The sequence below is a fragment of the Cornus florida genome, unplaced genomic scaffold (genome assembly GCF_030987335.1).
Source record: "Cornus florida cultivar Cherokee Brave unplaced genomic scaffold, ASM3098733v1 CherokeeBrave_3.0.0_Hap2_Chr02, whole genome shotgun sequence".
In the NCBI taxonomy this organism is placed as follows: Eukaryota; Viridiplantae; Streptophyta; class Magnoliopsida; order Cornales; family Cornaceae; genus Cornus; species Cornus florida.
In genome coordinates this window covers 21011917-21028050 of record NW_026775572.1, presented here as the reverse complement: position 1 = coordinate 21028050, position 16134 = coordinate 21011917, and the positions used below count along the sequence as shown (strand labels likewise).

Genomic DNA, 16134 nt, shown 5'->3' with positions numbered 1-16134 from the left:
ATACATTTCATAATGCATTCTTTAAATTTTCCTCTTTATTCTCATTGTCTGTAGAAGTCTACAGCAATTTCATCACCAACAAGATAGAAGTAATGTTCTATTCTATTTTCAATGAAACAGAAATGCACAAACTGAAGAATCCACTCCAAAGACCAAAGTACATCAGCCTAGAAAATAAAATCCATCACCTCGCATGTGTCAATGGGGAGTGTGTAGTCCGGTGACCCAAAGCACAGTCACAATGGAGATGCTGAAGGGAACAAATGCAATCCACTCCAACAACAAACAGAAATGCACAAACTGAAGAATCCACTCCAAAGACCAAAGTATATACCATCCCCTCCAAAGACCAAAGTACATCAGCCTAGAAAATAAAATCCATCACCTTGTCAATGGGGAGTGTGTAGTCCAGTGACCCAAAGCACAGTCTGAAGCACAATGGAGATGCTGAAGGGAACAAATGCAATCCATGAAAGCGCATCAAGCATATCAGCACGACGATCCGGTAAGCCATGATACCAGCATACGTGTTCAGTTGTCTGCAGATGGCACGAAACTCCGCTTGTTGCACCAATAGAGCAGATTACATCACAAAGGCAAGAAGCAAAGACAGTAAGCAAACTGTGGTCAATAAATCAGTGCTCAACATCTCCAAAGCAATGAATTGGAGAATAGATTCACAATCTATTACTCCACCATCTTCATCATGTCTCAGATAGTTAACAATGCGGGCAATGGGAACATGATGGAACATCTGGCATCCCAAGCAAAACATAAAACTATGATGTAAAAACTGACTAAGTGGAATATATAGAAAAACTCATTTGATTGAACTACTCTGAATTAAGAGTTACATTCAGTCAAACAACGCTTCATTTAATTGAAGAACTCTGAATTACAGTCTAACAAGGCTTCATTTGATTGAAGAACTCTGAATTACGAGTTAGAGTGATCCAATCGTAAAACAATAAATATATAAACACACACTTACATAGTGAGATCGAACAGAAAACTTTTCAATACGATCCACGAGCTGGACTTCACAAACAACTACATGCAGAAAACTTTTCAATACGATCCACGAGCTGGACTTCACGAACAACTACATGAAAAACATCGTAAATCAGGATGAAATTAATACATGAGAAACATTGTAAATCAGGGTGAAATTAATTTCAAATGTTCCTCAATTAATAAGTTCGAATTTGTTAGACATAACTAAAATCAATAGTTTCATTTGATTGAAGTACTCTGAATTAAGAGTTACAGTATAATTACAACACATATAAAACCTAAAATTCTAAAATCAACAAGATATTCACTCTAACAAGGCTTCATTTGATTGAAGAACTTTGAATTACAGTCTAACAAGGCTTCGTTTGATTGAAGAACTCTGAATTACGAGTTAAGAGTGATCTAATCGGAAAACGATATATATATATATACACACACTTACATAGTGAGATTAGACAGAAAACTTTTCAAGAACGAACCCTACTACATGAGAAACATCGTAAATCAGGATGAAATTAATGCATGAGAAACATCGTAAATCAGGATGAAATTAATTTCAAATGTTCCTCATGTGTATGTGTATGTGTAGAGAGAGAGTTGCTTAAAGTGTGAGAAAAAGTAAGACTATATATATACACACACAATAGCAAAAATGCAAACGGAGAAAATGATCGAGAAACTAGTAGGAAGCTCTACAGGCAAAAGCTTTTAGTTTAGCTCCCGGCACTCACCGGTACCGGGTTTTAGAGGAAGCAGTTAATGGAATGGATCTCGAAAGGACCGGACCAGTTACCATGGCAAGTCTTTGTGAAATAACTCCGATGAAAAGAAAAAAGAAGGCGTTAAGAGACCCTCCTGGCCCAACCCTAACACTCTAAGATCCTTTTTCAAACCTGCTCCCGTTTCGAGTCGGAAAACAGGATTGAAGTATAATTTTAGTAAATTTCAACCACGAACATCTACCATTTCAACCACGAACCCGAGACCTTCGGCATGAAAGACAGGAACTCCTACCAGGCCGCCACAAATACTCCTTGTGTCTTCAAAGTACAACATTGATATATATATATATATATATTCTAAATAGATTATCACAAACAATTTTAAATGCAATAAAATACTAATATTTAATAAATTAATATAATAAAATAAGTGTTATAAATTTTATATTATATATTTATATTAACATGAAAAAAATCATAAACTCATTCAAGACAAAAAAGACTATAGTCATGTTTTCATAACTTAACTTTATGTTGTTAAGCTCGAACCCAAGATCTTCATAGACAAGAACTCCTACCAGGCCACCACTAATCCACTTTCTGTTTTCAAAGTACAACATTGATATATATATATAATAAATAAATTATTGGGTAATTGCTAATTTAAGTTCCAGCCTCTTAATATGAAGTGAATTTCGGATTAATTTACATTATGTGTATTAATATGAAGTTCTGCTAGCTGTTGACAATTCCTAAAACTTCGTACATCTTTTTTTTTTTCCCATCAAATAAATGGAACTTTTGATTATTACAGTTAATTTTAAGATTTTGTAGAATGGAAACTCGAATCATTTTGACTCTATTATGTTCACTGGTATTTATCTCAGAAGTATTTGTCAATGCTTAGTCGATTTTATATATTGTACTATATCAGTATAAGTGCGTGTGTTTAATGAACCTAAATCATGAATTTTATGTCCTTAAGGGCAATATGAAGGCATATCTTTAATCCAATAAAGGGTTATTGTTTGTCTTTGATATAAACAAAAAAGACCACTAAATTTCATCCTGTTCAAGATCTCTCTCATCTTGAGGAATTGAATAACTGGATGCTTGGGTTAAAGCTAGATGGTATGTATTGCCTTTATAGCATTAGTGGCCTTCACTTGGTAAATTTGTTAAAGCATGTGCTGCTTTATATGAGAAGTTGATTTGATTTCTAAAGAAAGCCACTTCATGTAACGATGCAAGGTTCTGGCTTTGAATAAGAAATTGAGGTGCTGGTCTCAAATGGAATTGAATTAAAAAGTGTATGATTCATTCCTTATTTGCATCCTCTGCTTTGATTTGACATATCAATAACTATCAATGGAAGTCTCTCAACAATCAACAAGGCGGTGAAAGGCATTCACGCCGGATCAAGATGTAACAATTTGCAATGTACTTTTTTTTTTGTTATGCTTATGTATTTATTTTGGATTACCGTTATGGATTTTATTGAATTGTAGTATTGAAATGCCAAGCATGAATTTTATGAAAATAGTAGTTGAAAATGGTAGTTGGGAATGGTAATTGAAAAAGAATGGTTGTTGTGTCAAAAAATAGCACTTTGGATGAAATGCACCATTGGAGCAAAATTACTAAAATACAGCATTTTGACACTTAGCTCCTCTCAAAATATAGATTTTGCATGCGAAAATAACTTTTAGCATTGGAGATACTCTTACGCAGAGCATTTTACAGAGCTGCAACCAACGGTATCAGCATGTGCACGACGGTAGCACGTGGAGGAGAAGGAAGGGGTTTGGGCTTGTAGGCATTGGGCCTATAAAATTAAAAGAAAATAGAAATAGAAATAGAAAGGCCCAAACAAAATTCCAATTTTTTCTTTAATTTATTCAAACATGTTTAATATTAATATTTGGTTTGCAATTTTATTTTATTTTATTTTTTAAAACATTTTAGAACAAATTAAAATTGGCTATAAATGTTTAATTAAAATAGATTTATCAACATCATCAGTCGCCATCTCATAACGCATCCTCATCTAGAATCGTCATCTAGAATCACGTAATCCTCTTGCATAGATATACATTTGATTAAGATAAACTGAAAAGAATAATTGGACATTTTAAAACCAACATCACTACTACAACGGTAAAGGAATTTATATAATTCAATTAGCTAGGCAAAAAAAACGTACCTTTTTTTTTTTCCCCTACTCCACCTATTCCCATCAACTCTCTTCTTTCAGAAAAGAGGCCTATATTATTAGGACAAAAGAGGAAAAGTTATATATGTATGTAGAAACAAAAACAAAAACAAAAACAAAAAATTAGTATGTAAAACATGAATAAATAAATGTAACGAATAGCTAAAAATGCCAATTAAAACTTTACAAAATGCAAGAGTTTATTACCTGATGACTGAGGAGGCATGTTTCTTGAACCTTGTTCTTACTAAATGTTAAGGCCCAATGCTAACCCTAAAAACAAGAAAACACTCTAAGTTGTGAAGAAGAGGTTTCACAATCTCACTCATAACAATTAAACCACCACCATCTAAGTACTATCTGTATCATGTATCAACCCAACCCAACTATGCTTTCAGTCAAAATGTTGGACACCTATCCGTAGAAAGAGGTGTGATTAGCACATATTATTCTCAGCTCTTATGTTAAATTAATCTAATAACAAAGTACAATGCATCAGTTTAGGAATAATCTTCAAAATTAACAAATCAATATCATGATATTCTGCTTTCTAATAACAAAAGAAAATCAAAAACCAAAATTTAAAAATAAAAATATGGCAGAAAGATTGAATATATCCTTTGTGCATTACATAGATTGTATTTCTATGTGAAACAAAACATGCAGGATTTCTCAATGGAGTGAACTAAATCAAAATATATCAACCAAAATGTTAACTAACAATGTTTCTTTAGACAATTGACTGATTAAGGCATAGAAAATCCTATTTGGGTAATTAATAAAAAAAAAAATACCAATTTATTTCTGAACAATTCACCACTCAGTACCCTATCGCTTCTTTTGACCAATTTACCAATCCTATTTGAGAATCTACTGGTGAAAGCAGAGTGTGAGGTAGGCAAGCCCCTTCCAACACTATGGAATTCACTCAAAAGCATGCTTTTTGTAAGTATTTTAATTTTCAAGAAGTAACTTTAGAGCTTTACCCTGTATTAAGTACTTTTGCTTGTCAAAGTTCTTATGATTTTTTTTTTGTTCTGAAAAGATTTCTATCTTCAAAAAGCTTGGCATGTTGATAAAAATTGTTTCAGATTCAATCTCTGCAGATTTCTAATCCAATTTAGATTATTTTTTTTTCTTTTTTCTTTCATGCCCAGATTCAAATTTTCTTGTAGACATAATTGACAAAAACAAAAATAGAAGTTATAGAAATTAAAAAATATATATTTGTTGTGCTAAAATAAAATGTAGATTACGTAAAAAAATAATAATTATATAAAAGAAAATCATAAAAAAATTCACCAAATAGGATTTAGTTTGCAAAACAAGAATAACAGAGCTTGATTAGTTGATTTAAAAAAAAAAAAAAACTCATACATACAAGTTAGCAGTTGCAGAGAGAAGGGGGCAAGCTTGAGAGTTGCGAGACAGCGGCTGAAGCTTGCGAACGGCGAACCCGAACTGGAACAGCGGGCGATGGAAACTGAAAGATATGGGTTTTGATTTTTTGAACAATCTGAAATGATATGCCGATATGGGTTTTCAACTGGTGATTCTTGCAGACAGATAGATAAACTGAAATATATGGGTTTTGAACTTCTGATTCTTGTAGATTTTCCAGTTTGCAGTTGCAGAGAGAGAGAGAGAGGGGGGGGGCAAGTTCTGTGAGAAAGAGAGATGAGGCGATTGGGGAGGCTGAAATGATTTGCCCTAAAAATGTAGGGTTGAACAATTTAAGTATAAAGAGAGCATTTATGAATTTTCACCAACAACAATAAAGACAGAAATTTGTGAATTTTCACCAACAACAATAAAGACAGAAAATTGCCAACAACAATAAAGGGAACGTGACCAGAAATTTATGAATTGTCACCGAGCAATAAATAAATAAAAATAAAATTAGTTATACATTTATCTATTTGTTATTTTGAATTTTCTTACCGAATATTACATAAATGATTCATTAAAAAAAATACAAGTGATAATTCACTGCAATAAATCAATATAAGAATAATTTTTTAATAAATAACAATAAAAATATAGCATGTTATTAGATTTAACATAAAATTATAATACAAATCACATTTGAATCAAGTTCTTGCAAACCATGAACCATACTCAATGCAACTAAATTTTAAATATTATCTGTAATTAGTGCACCTGTCATTTAAAAAAACACATAAGTATCTACTTTGTTTAAAGTTTACAAAATTGTTGGATACAAGCACTACTTTGACCAATTTTATAGCATTTCACCAAGGGTATCGAATCCATTTTTTTTTTTTTTCCCCCATAGCGGCACCAATTCAACTAAATTTTAAATATTATCTGTAATTCAGTGTACCTGTCATTTAAAAAACACATAAGTATTTACTTTGTTTAAAGTTTACAAAATTGTTAGATACAAGCACTACTTTGACCAATTTTATAGCATTTCACCAAGGGTATCGAATCCATTTTTTTTTTTTTTTTTCCCATAGCGGCACCAATTCAACTAAATTTTAAATATTATCTGTAATTCAGTGCACCTGTCATTTAAAAAACACATAAGTACCTACTTTGTTTAAAGTTTACAAAATTGTTGGATACAAGCACTACTTTGACCAATTTTATAGCATTTCACCAAGGGTATCGAATCCATTTTTTTTTTTTTTTTTTTTTTTCCCATAGCGGCACCAACTAATTAATTACACTCGAACCAAATTTGAAACAACAACCTAGAGTTATGCTTTCTCAACCCAATCTTATCAATCAGAATGCACAAACTTTTCCCATACGAGTGTTGCTTTAAACACACATAAATCATACATAAAGGCCCTTATACATGTAGGATGGGAACCTAAAAATCGAACTCGTCTCGGTGGTGTTCGCACAAGCTCATTATGGAAGTTGAAAATTATCCAAAAAGTGCACCCTTGGTTCAATTCCTTCAATTACTATTACGGGACTTTTAATATGTATTAAATTTATAAGACAAAAGTGGACTGTTAATTATTTGTTCTCTCCTAAGTTTTTTTTCTTTTTTTTTTCCTCCTGTTCTCTCCTAAGTTGATTTGTACCCATATATAAACACGTGCATGTGTGTATCTTTTTTTTTAATTATATACGGAGTGTGTATATATATAAATTTAGAACTTTTGGGAACACCACAAACTGGATTTGCTTTTCAAGGTTATTATATACGAAAATTAGTCCTATTTTAACATTCCAGATAAAAAAAAGTCTTAAAAACAGTTTTTTTAGAACAATGAAGTCCTACATTTTATAAAATTTCCAATAATGTTATATAACTAATATAATTCTTCTTTTACCCTTTTCATATCCAATGTATGTTGCTTAATTAATTTTTTCCAAATAATTTTGCTAAAAATTTCATTGAAAACAAATAATTTAAGAGAAAAATATTTTTTTAATAAAGAAAGATGAAGTAAAAAATGCAAAAATAATTAAATTAATTCATAAATGTAACACATGATAAGTAGTTCATTGTATTTTAACTTGTGAATATTTGCAGAAAATTAATTTGAAAAAACAAAAATCACTTGGCTCTAACGCCCCCTAAAAAATGGTTTAGGTTTCGACTTAAAAAAAAAAAAAAAACGTGGTCTGAAAGCATCCAATGGGGCAATGTCTATGATGATGAATGTTATGTCAGATTTCAGTCAAAACAGAAATGGAGAGCATTTATATGATACAGAGAGCATTTATATTTTTTTGCGTGTGGTTCGAGCTAAAATTTTTAGCCAGAGGTAAGTAATGAATAGGATACGGATGAATAATGTCAGATGTTACGTTTACATCACATTGTTCAAGGTAAGAAATTGTATCAATATCATCTTAACTGTTGACGTGGATTAATAAAAATATTTTATTAATTATTAATTTAAAAATAATACAGTATATACTCATTTATCAAATATAAAATAATAAATTAATTATCATATTTAATTTAACAATTAAAATAAAACGTCTTCATTTATTGGTTCGTGATCAGAATTGTCTAAATCATTTTTTAAGAAATGTTAAAAGTTAGATTAGTAGATACAAAGAGTCAAAACATGATAAAATTTACCACCGACACTAACAAACTGGGCTAACAAGGCATCTGATAAATTGTTCAAATCCTCAATGAGAACTAAATATTGTCAAAAAAAAATATTGAGAGAGCAACTAACCTAAAAAATAGAGAAGAGTGACTTTGATGGAAAAATACGGCATCGTATTTATCATTTGTGATATAATCTTTAATTTTTTTTTCGTGAAATTTAGCAATGTTCTTTTTTATTGGAAAATGATAGACATCACGAAATTAGTCATTGATAATTATTTGATGCATTGGAGAGGATGATTGCTTTCTATTTGTTATTGGTCTACGATTAGGATTGTCCAAATTCTCGGTGAGAACTAAATATTGTTAAAGAAAATATTAAGAGAGTAACTAGCTTAAAAAAGAGAAAAGATTAACTTTGTATTTATCATTTGTGATACAATCTTAAATTATTTTTTTTTTTCCTTAAAATTTAGCACTGTTCTTTTTTATGGGAGAATGATAGACATCACGAAATTAGTCAACTATAATTATTTGATGCATTGTAGAAAATGACTACTTTGATGTGATTCAATGTTATGAAAATTTAATGATAAATTACATCATCGATTTATCATTTGTGATACAATCCCCTTTTTTTTTTTTTTTTTTTTTTTTTTTTTTTTTTTTTTTTGTAAAATTCTCTGACAAAAGATTCTCACATCTATGTTGGCTTTTTGAATAAATATATATATGGAAAAAAAAAAAAAAAACCCACACACACACACGCTATTAATTTTCTCACATTTTTTACGCGCTTGCACCAATTTGTGTTACTTGCCCGTTGTAGCCCAGAACCTATTAAGAATTTACTTTTCTCTAACTTCCGTTTCATTTTTCAAGTAATAAAGAGAGAGTTCCATCTCTTTCTTTCTAAAATTAGTTTTCTTTTCTTTTTAGTTTTATTTCTGAAAACTCATATGTAATAATAATAAAGAGAATATCAGAGATTATTTGGTACTCCTATATCTTTTGTAATAAAATTAGATATTAAGATTGTTTGAAGAGAAATGTATTAGTGCATTTTTCATTTTGAAATTATTAAATCGTCTTTCTAAGTTTGAATATGCATGTTACTTGGTTTTGAGATTTTTAAAAATTTTAAAGATAACTATAAAAATATAGTCTCACTTGTTTTGCTTTGATTTTTCAAATGGAACAATTAATATTGAATACAAAATAATTAACTTCAAAAATATATATATATATACAAGCGTTTTCAAGCGTCCCATTATTTAATTTTTATTTTTGCAAAGTAAAAAAGCCCTTTTTCACACGCACAGCACCCTTACACCAATTTGTGTGTGTTATTTGCCAGTTGTAGCGCAGCCCCCTGTTAAACATACAACTAAGCCCTTGCACCAATTTGGAGCCTTTTCACTCCTGCGTTGTCTGTCTCACTGTGCACTGTTTATATATTTCAATCCTTCTCTGACGCAATTCAAAGTTCTGTAAAAATGATTTGGTCAACACCGTTGCAAGACCAATAAAATTCATTGTCTTTATTACGAGGAAGGAATCCGATGTTATATATATATCCTCTATTTGTATCACCCGCGACCCCTTCTCAATATAAAAGTACAAAACTCCCTTCTCTACCCTTGCAACACATATCCTTGTACAAAATCAGTACTACTTTCAATTTTTTATAATAAAATTTTGTTTCTAAAAACTCTAATATTATTATAAAATAATCACATTGGCCCTGTCAATGAAAGTTAAACTTTATTAAATTACTAAATTACCCTTATGATATTTTACTTTATTTAAAAAAACAAAAATCGATATTTTGCAAATTACAAAATTACCCTAAGCCACAAACCTAAATATTACATTATGTATAAAATCATAATTTAGTTCATTTAATTTAAATAAAAAAATCTCGGGCAAATTACACAAACCACCCTCGAGGTTCCATCTCTTGCATTCAGATAAAAGTTGGCGCAATAAATTGGTAAATTACACAAACCGAAAGATATGGGTTTTGAACTTTTGATTCTTGCATATAGATACATAAACTGAAATATATGGGTTTTGATCTTCTGATTCTTGTAAATTTTGTAGTTTGAAGTTGCATATAGAGAGAGAGAGAGAGAGAAGGGGGGGGGGGGGCGGGGGAGTTTAGAGTCGAGAATAGAGGCTGAAATGATTTGCCTAAAAATATTTTATTTTTTGGTGACCCATCATCCATGGGCCTATAAATTTTGAGGCCCCATAAACTTTTAGGTCCTAGGCGACCGCCTTTGTCGCCTTGGGTCAAGACTGCCCTGGACTTATTTGGCTTGGGCCTTATTTTAGTATGGTGGCTGAGTTGACTTGGGTTTGATTGGTTGTGTTAATTCTATTAATAATTTTTTTTTTGCTGGATTAAAATTAGTATAGTAAAAAAAAAAAAAATTGGAGTGGGCTCAAGCCCACCCCTACATCTACCTGACCCAAAATAAATCAATCATAAAGAGAATATGGCTCTTTTGTATATTATTATATTTTAATAAAGAATTAATTATTTTGACAAAAGAACGGTCATTTACCGGGATTGCTCGGCTTTGGTAATTGTGAATGAGTGTGGAGTAGGGGATAATATGAGGAGATCGGAGTGTCCCTATTGCAATAGGCTGTTTTGCTTCCAGTGCAAGCAATCGTGGCATGCAGGCAATGAATGTGAAGATAGTGGTGGTGATTTGGAGCTTAGTGTCACGCCCCGCCTATGGAGGTTGTGCCACGCAGGTGACACGCAGACGCTGAGGAGGACGCTGCATGGCAACTACATGGCAAGTGGAGTTTCTAGAGTCTTCCGGAGTAGTCTAGAGTTGTGTGGAAGAGTCTAGATATGTGTAGAAATATGTAAAAGTGTGTGGAAGGTTCTAGAGTTCTTCAGAGTTGTGTGGAGTAGTATGGAGAGTTCTAGAATGTTGTAGATATTTATGGATAAGTATGGAAGTGTGAAGAAGGTGGGAGAAGATTCTAGAGAATCGATCTCCACCATCGGTTAAAATGTATCCTAGCCGTCCATTGGGGATGGGGATGCCTATAAATAGAGGTAGGACTTTAATTTGTGGACAACAAGTCAAGAGTAAGTCTTGAGAGCCTTGTAGAGAGCTTGAGTGCTAGCCTTGTACAAAGTATTCTTTGAAGTAATAGAAGTGTTTTTTCCTTGCCAACTTAAGTGCCTTAGTGTGTGTGAGTGTGCAAGCCAAGTGAGGAGAGGGCGAGGGCAACTACAACACTAGTAAGCGCACGAGGGGAGTGTGTTGGCTAAGGTGTGCAAGGGAGTTAGGCTGACCAAGTACTTGCGAGAGTGAAAGCAACGTCTTGGTGCCGCACGGGAACAGCTAGAGTGGTACTGAAACTCTAAGCCCGTGACAGTTGGTGTCAGAGCAGGTTCGTCAAGGGAGCTTTGTTGGAGTAGACATGGCTAGCGGAGGAGACCACCAAGTCCACATCTTAGAGCAGAGCTTGGAGGAGAAGCTTGCCACACACTTGGTCTACACGGAGACTAAGTTTAATAGGCTCGAGAGAAGGATGGCGGAGCTCTACGAGCTGATTGATGGCATCGCCAACAAGGCGCAAGAGAAGGAAAGGGACTTGCATGATCTGGTAGACGACTTGCGCGTGGAGATTGCCAAGTGCAAGAAGGAGTTCTCCCAGGCGCGCGAGGTCGTGGTGAAGCCAAGGAAGAAGAAGGCGCCGGAGCCCAAGGAGTACGATGGGGCGAGGAATGCACGCCAGATTGACAACTTCTTCTGGCACATGGAGCGGTACTTCGAGTGCATGGAGATCGAGGATGATGAGGAGAAGGTGCAGACAGGTACTATGTACCTCACAGACACCGCCGCTCTATGGTGGAGGCAGCGCTTCACCGGTTGGGGCGCAAGAGCAGTTGATACATGGGAGGAGTTCAAAAGGCAGCTCAAGAGGCTGTTCTACCCTGAGTGCGTTGAGGACCTCGCCATGATCAACCTAAGGCGCCTGAAGCAGAAGGGCAGCATAAGGGAGTATGTGAAGGAGTACTCCAACTTGATGCTGGAGATCCCAGAGATGCCGGAGCGGCAACGCGTGTGCTTGTTCATTGATGGGTTGCAGTCTTGGGTAGCCACAGAGCTGAGAAGGAGGGAGCTTAGAGACTTGGCATCCGCAATGGCTATAGCGGAGCGCCTTGAAGACTTTAGGCACGATGACAAGAGGGCCACGTCTCCCAGGAGGGACCACGGTAAAGGTAGGGGAGACCGTCGCTTCAAGAAAAGGGGCTCGCCCAAGTCAAGTGATGATGAGCACAGCGATGAGGAGAGACGCCCACGCCATGATAAAGGCAAGGACCATGGAGAGAGGTCTAAGGCTAGTGGCAAAGGGGAGCGCCGCGATAAGGGCAAGTGGGAGCCGAAGTGCTACTTGTGCGAAGGGCCGCACATATTGCGACACTGTCCCAACAAGAAGACCATGAGCGCCCTTGTGAAGGATAAGGGCAAGGGCAGGGTGGACGATGCGGGCAGCGATGAAGATAGGTGCATGGGGGCTATGCAGATGCTGAGTAGCATGGCGCATGACACCAAGAAGAAGGGCGAGGCAAAGAAGGTAGCTGGGGTGCGCTATGTGGATGTGCAGGTTGGTGGCAAAGCCGTGCAAGCGTTGGTAGACACGGGCGCTACACACAACTTCATTACCCCGGAGGAGGCGCAACGACTTGGCTTGGAGATGCGCAAGACGGAGGGCTGGATCAAGGCCGTTAACTCCGAGGAGGCACGCGTGAGTAGAGTGTGCAAGGAGGTGGAGCTATGCATGCAAGGATGGAAGGGCAAGGCTGACTTCCAGGTTGCGGAGATGGACGACCACGACATGGTGTTGGGGCTGGAGTTCATGGATAGGAACAACGTCGCGCCACTACCATGCCTTGGTGCGTTGATGATACTTGGAGGCGAGGAAGACAAGGCTGCATGCATGGTGCCGCTCGTGGGTAGGAAGGAGAGTCCAGAGGTGGCAATCAACACGATGGAGCTCGTGAGGACCTCACATCTCCTGAAGGGCGCTCGTACGTTTGGGCCAAGGACATATGCGCAAGTGCTGATGACCTGCGAGAGGCTGGGTCAGCTGAAGAAACCGTGACGAGGGCGTCACGGAAATGGGTGGGGGAGAATGTCACGCCCCGCCTATGGAGGTTGTGCCACGCAGGTGACACGCAGACGCTGAGGAGGACGCTGCATGGCAACTACATGGCAAGTGGAGTTTCTAGAGTCTTCCGGAGTAGTCTAGAGTTGTGTGGAAGATTCTAGATATGTGTAGAAATATGTTGAAGTGTGTGGAAGGTTCTATAGTTCTTCAGAGTTGTGTGGAGTAGTATGGAGAGTTCTAGAATGTTGTAGATATTTATGGATAAGTATGGAAGTGTGAAGAAGGTGGGAGAAGATTCTAGAGAATCGATCTCCACCATCGGTTAAAATGTATCCTAGCCGTCCATTGGGGATGGGGATGCCTATAAATAGAGGTAGACTTTAATTTGTGGACAACAAGTCCTAGAGTAAGTCTTGAGAGCCTTGTAGAGAGCTTGAGTGCTAGCCTTGTACAAAGCATTCTTTGAAGTAATAGAAGTGTTCTTTCCTTGCCAACTTAAGTGCCTTAGTGTGTGTGAGTGTGCAAGCCAAGTGAGGAGAGGGCGAGGGCAACTACAACACTAGTAAGCGCACGAGGGGAGTGTGTTGGCTAAGGTGTGCACGGGAGTTAGGCTGACCAAGTACTTGCGAGAGTGAAAGTAACGTCTTGGTGCCGCACGGGAACAGCTAGAGTGGTACTGAAACTCTAAGCCCGTGACATTAAGGTGGTTAAAAAGAGGAAGAAGTGGATGAGATGTCCCGTGTGCAAACATTGTGTTGAATGTGCTAAAAGTTGTTCAATTATTTATTGCAGGTTAGCCCACTCTATGTCTCGATATGCATATACATTATTAGTACACCTCTCAATACATCTGGCTTTAATCTGAAATATTTGATTCAAATTGATAACTTGGATCTGAATTCAATAATCAAAATTTGATAACTTAGATCTGAATCGAATAGTCTATTAATCAAACAAAACTAGATATGAAAGATCAATACTTGATTATTCAATATGATATAATCTAATATATAATATGCTATATATATTATTTAACATCATAATATGTATTTATTGGAATATAAATGTCATAATTTATAATATTCGCATATTATTAATGGTGTTTTTTAATCACATTTTTTAAACTTTTTTCCCTCTTTCTCCATCTCTATTTTCTCTCTTTCCCATTCAAATACCAATTTTCTACTCTATATTGCTAATTTATTTTGGTATTAATTTTTTAAAATCATAAATTACACTCTTAACCAATCATATTATTGAATCACGATTAATAACAAATCAAATTGGAATTTATTATTGAGAATAACTCTTATATGATTTAATAGATTCCGATTTTTATATATCTGTATATATTTATTTATTTATATAAGTGGTTAGGATTAATGTGCTACAAGTGTGGAAGAAAGAAGGATCATAGGCATACGGTGCATATTCAGTTTTTGCTATGAATGTGAACATAATAGTAGTGATTTGGAGTTTGGGGTAGTCAAGACGAGGAAAGTGTGGATGACATGTCCTGTGTGCAAACATTGTGTTGAACGTGGCTAAAGGTTGTTCGGTTATTTATTGCAGGTTAGCCCGCTCTTTCTCAGTATGCATATGCATTATTATTACATCTCTCAATACATCAAGTTTTGATCTTAATCCTATTCGAATTTATAACTTGGATATGAATCCTTAATCATTATTCAATAAGATATAATCTAATATATAATATGCTATATATATTATTTAACATCATAATATCAGCCCAAGAAATAAAAACCATCACCTCGCACGTGTTGATGGAGAGAGTGTAGTTCGGTGACCTGAAGCACAATGGAGATAACGAATGGAACAAATGAAATCCATGCAAACATCAAGCATATTAGCAGACTTCACACCACGAAACCTCCTGTAAGCCATGATACCAACAAGATTGTTGACTTGTCTGCAGGTTGCAATAACTTCCTCTTGTTGCAACAATAGTGCAGATAGCATCATAAAGCCATGATACCAACAAGATTGTTGACTTGTCTGCAAATTGCAATAACTTCCTCTTGTTGCAACAATAGTAAGCCAATAGTTGATGTTATCCCTGCTTGTTGTCTTCACGATGATATCTGCACTATTAACCAAGAGGAAGTTATTGCAATCTGCAGACAAGTCAACAATCTTGTTGGTATCATGGCTTACAGGAGGTTTCGTGGTGTGAAGTCTGCTAATATGCTTGATGTGAAGTCTACTAATATGCTTGCATGGATTTCATTTGTTCCATTCTTCATCTCCATTGTACTTCAGGTTGTGCTTCAGGTCACTGAACTACACTCTCTCCCTCTCCATCGACACGTGCAAGGCGATGGTCATTATTTCTTAGGATTGTATACTTTGGTAGTAGACTTCACACTTGGCCATCGTCGAGGAAGGCTCAAAAGCACTGTTAGTGATTTCAGCCACCGAGAGCTGCTCATGATATGCTTTCTTGGCTGAGATGACAGGTGCATAAGAGGAGAGCACGAAGTGAATTCTGGGATAGGGGACCAAATTGGTCTGGAATTCAGTCACATCCACGTTCAAGGCACCGTCAAACCTCAGAGAGGCAGTTAAGGAAGAAATCACCTGAAACCCGCACAGAAACTGTTATTCTTGAAAAGTTCCATGGCAATTATACTTGACACAAAGTCATCAAAATTTGAGGTAAAGCTTTAAATCACAATGAAAGGCTTTGATGAACACGTATCCCAATTATATCACATGCTAATTCAATCATTTACACAAATAATTACAAGCATAAAAGACAATGTCATGAATGGCCTCGCTGTAGAAAATATATGAAAAATCCCTATGGCAATAAAATAATAATGATCCGATAATAAGTATAAAACTATTCTGGTTATAACCGATCAAATTTGCTTACAAGCAATAATTTCTATTATATCAATTGTTTCCCACACCATCTTCCCAAAAAAAATTATTTCACACATTCTTGAGCCTGGAATAATCTCCAAACACGA

At 35.5% G+C, this 16134-nt stretch overlaps 1 long non-coding RNA gene and 1 pseudogene across 1 annotated transcript; both read right to left on the bottom strand.

The window, feature by feature from the left end:
- Nucleotides 1–13: 13 nt before the first annotated feature.
- LOC132294170 (uncharacterized) lies at nucleotides 14–5727 on the bottom strand. The gene is made up of 5 exons (XR_009477992.1): nucleotides 5330–5727; nucleotides 4156–4221; nucleotides 3940–3999; nucleotides 992–1102; nucleotides 14–754 (listed from the first exon to the last, which is right to left on the bottom strand). It is a non-coding gene; the product is annotated as an uncharacterized LOC132294170 (long non-coding RNA).
- Nucleotides 5728–14908: 9181 nt separating this feature from the next.
- LOC132295795 (tubulin alpha chain-like) overlaps nucleotides 14909–16134 on the bottom strand; it is a 28144-nt pseudogene continuing 26918 nt past the window's right edge.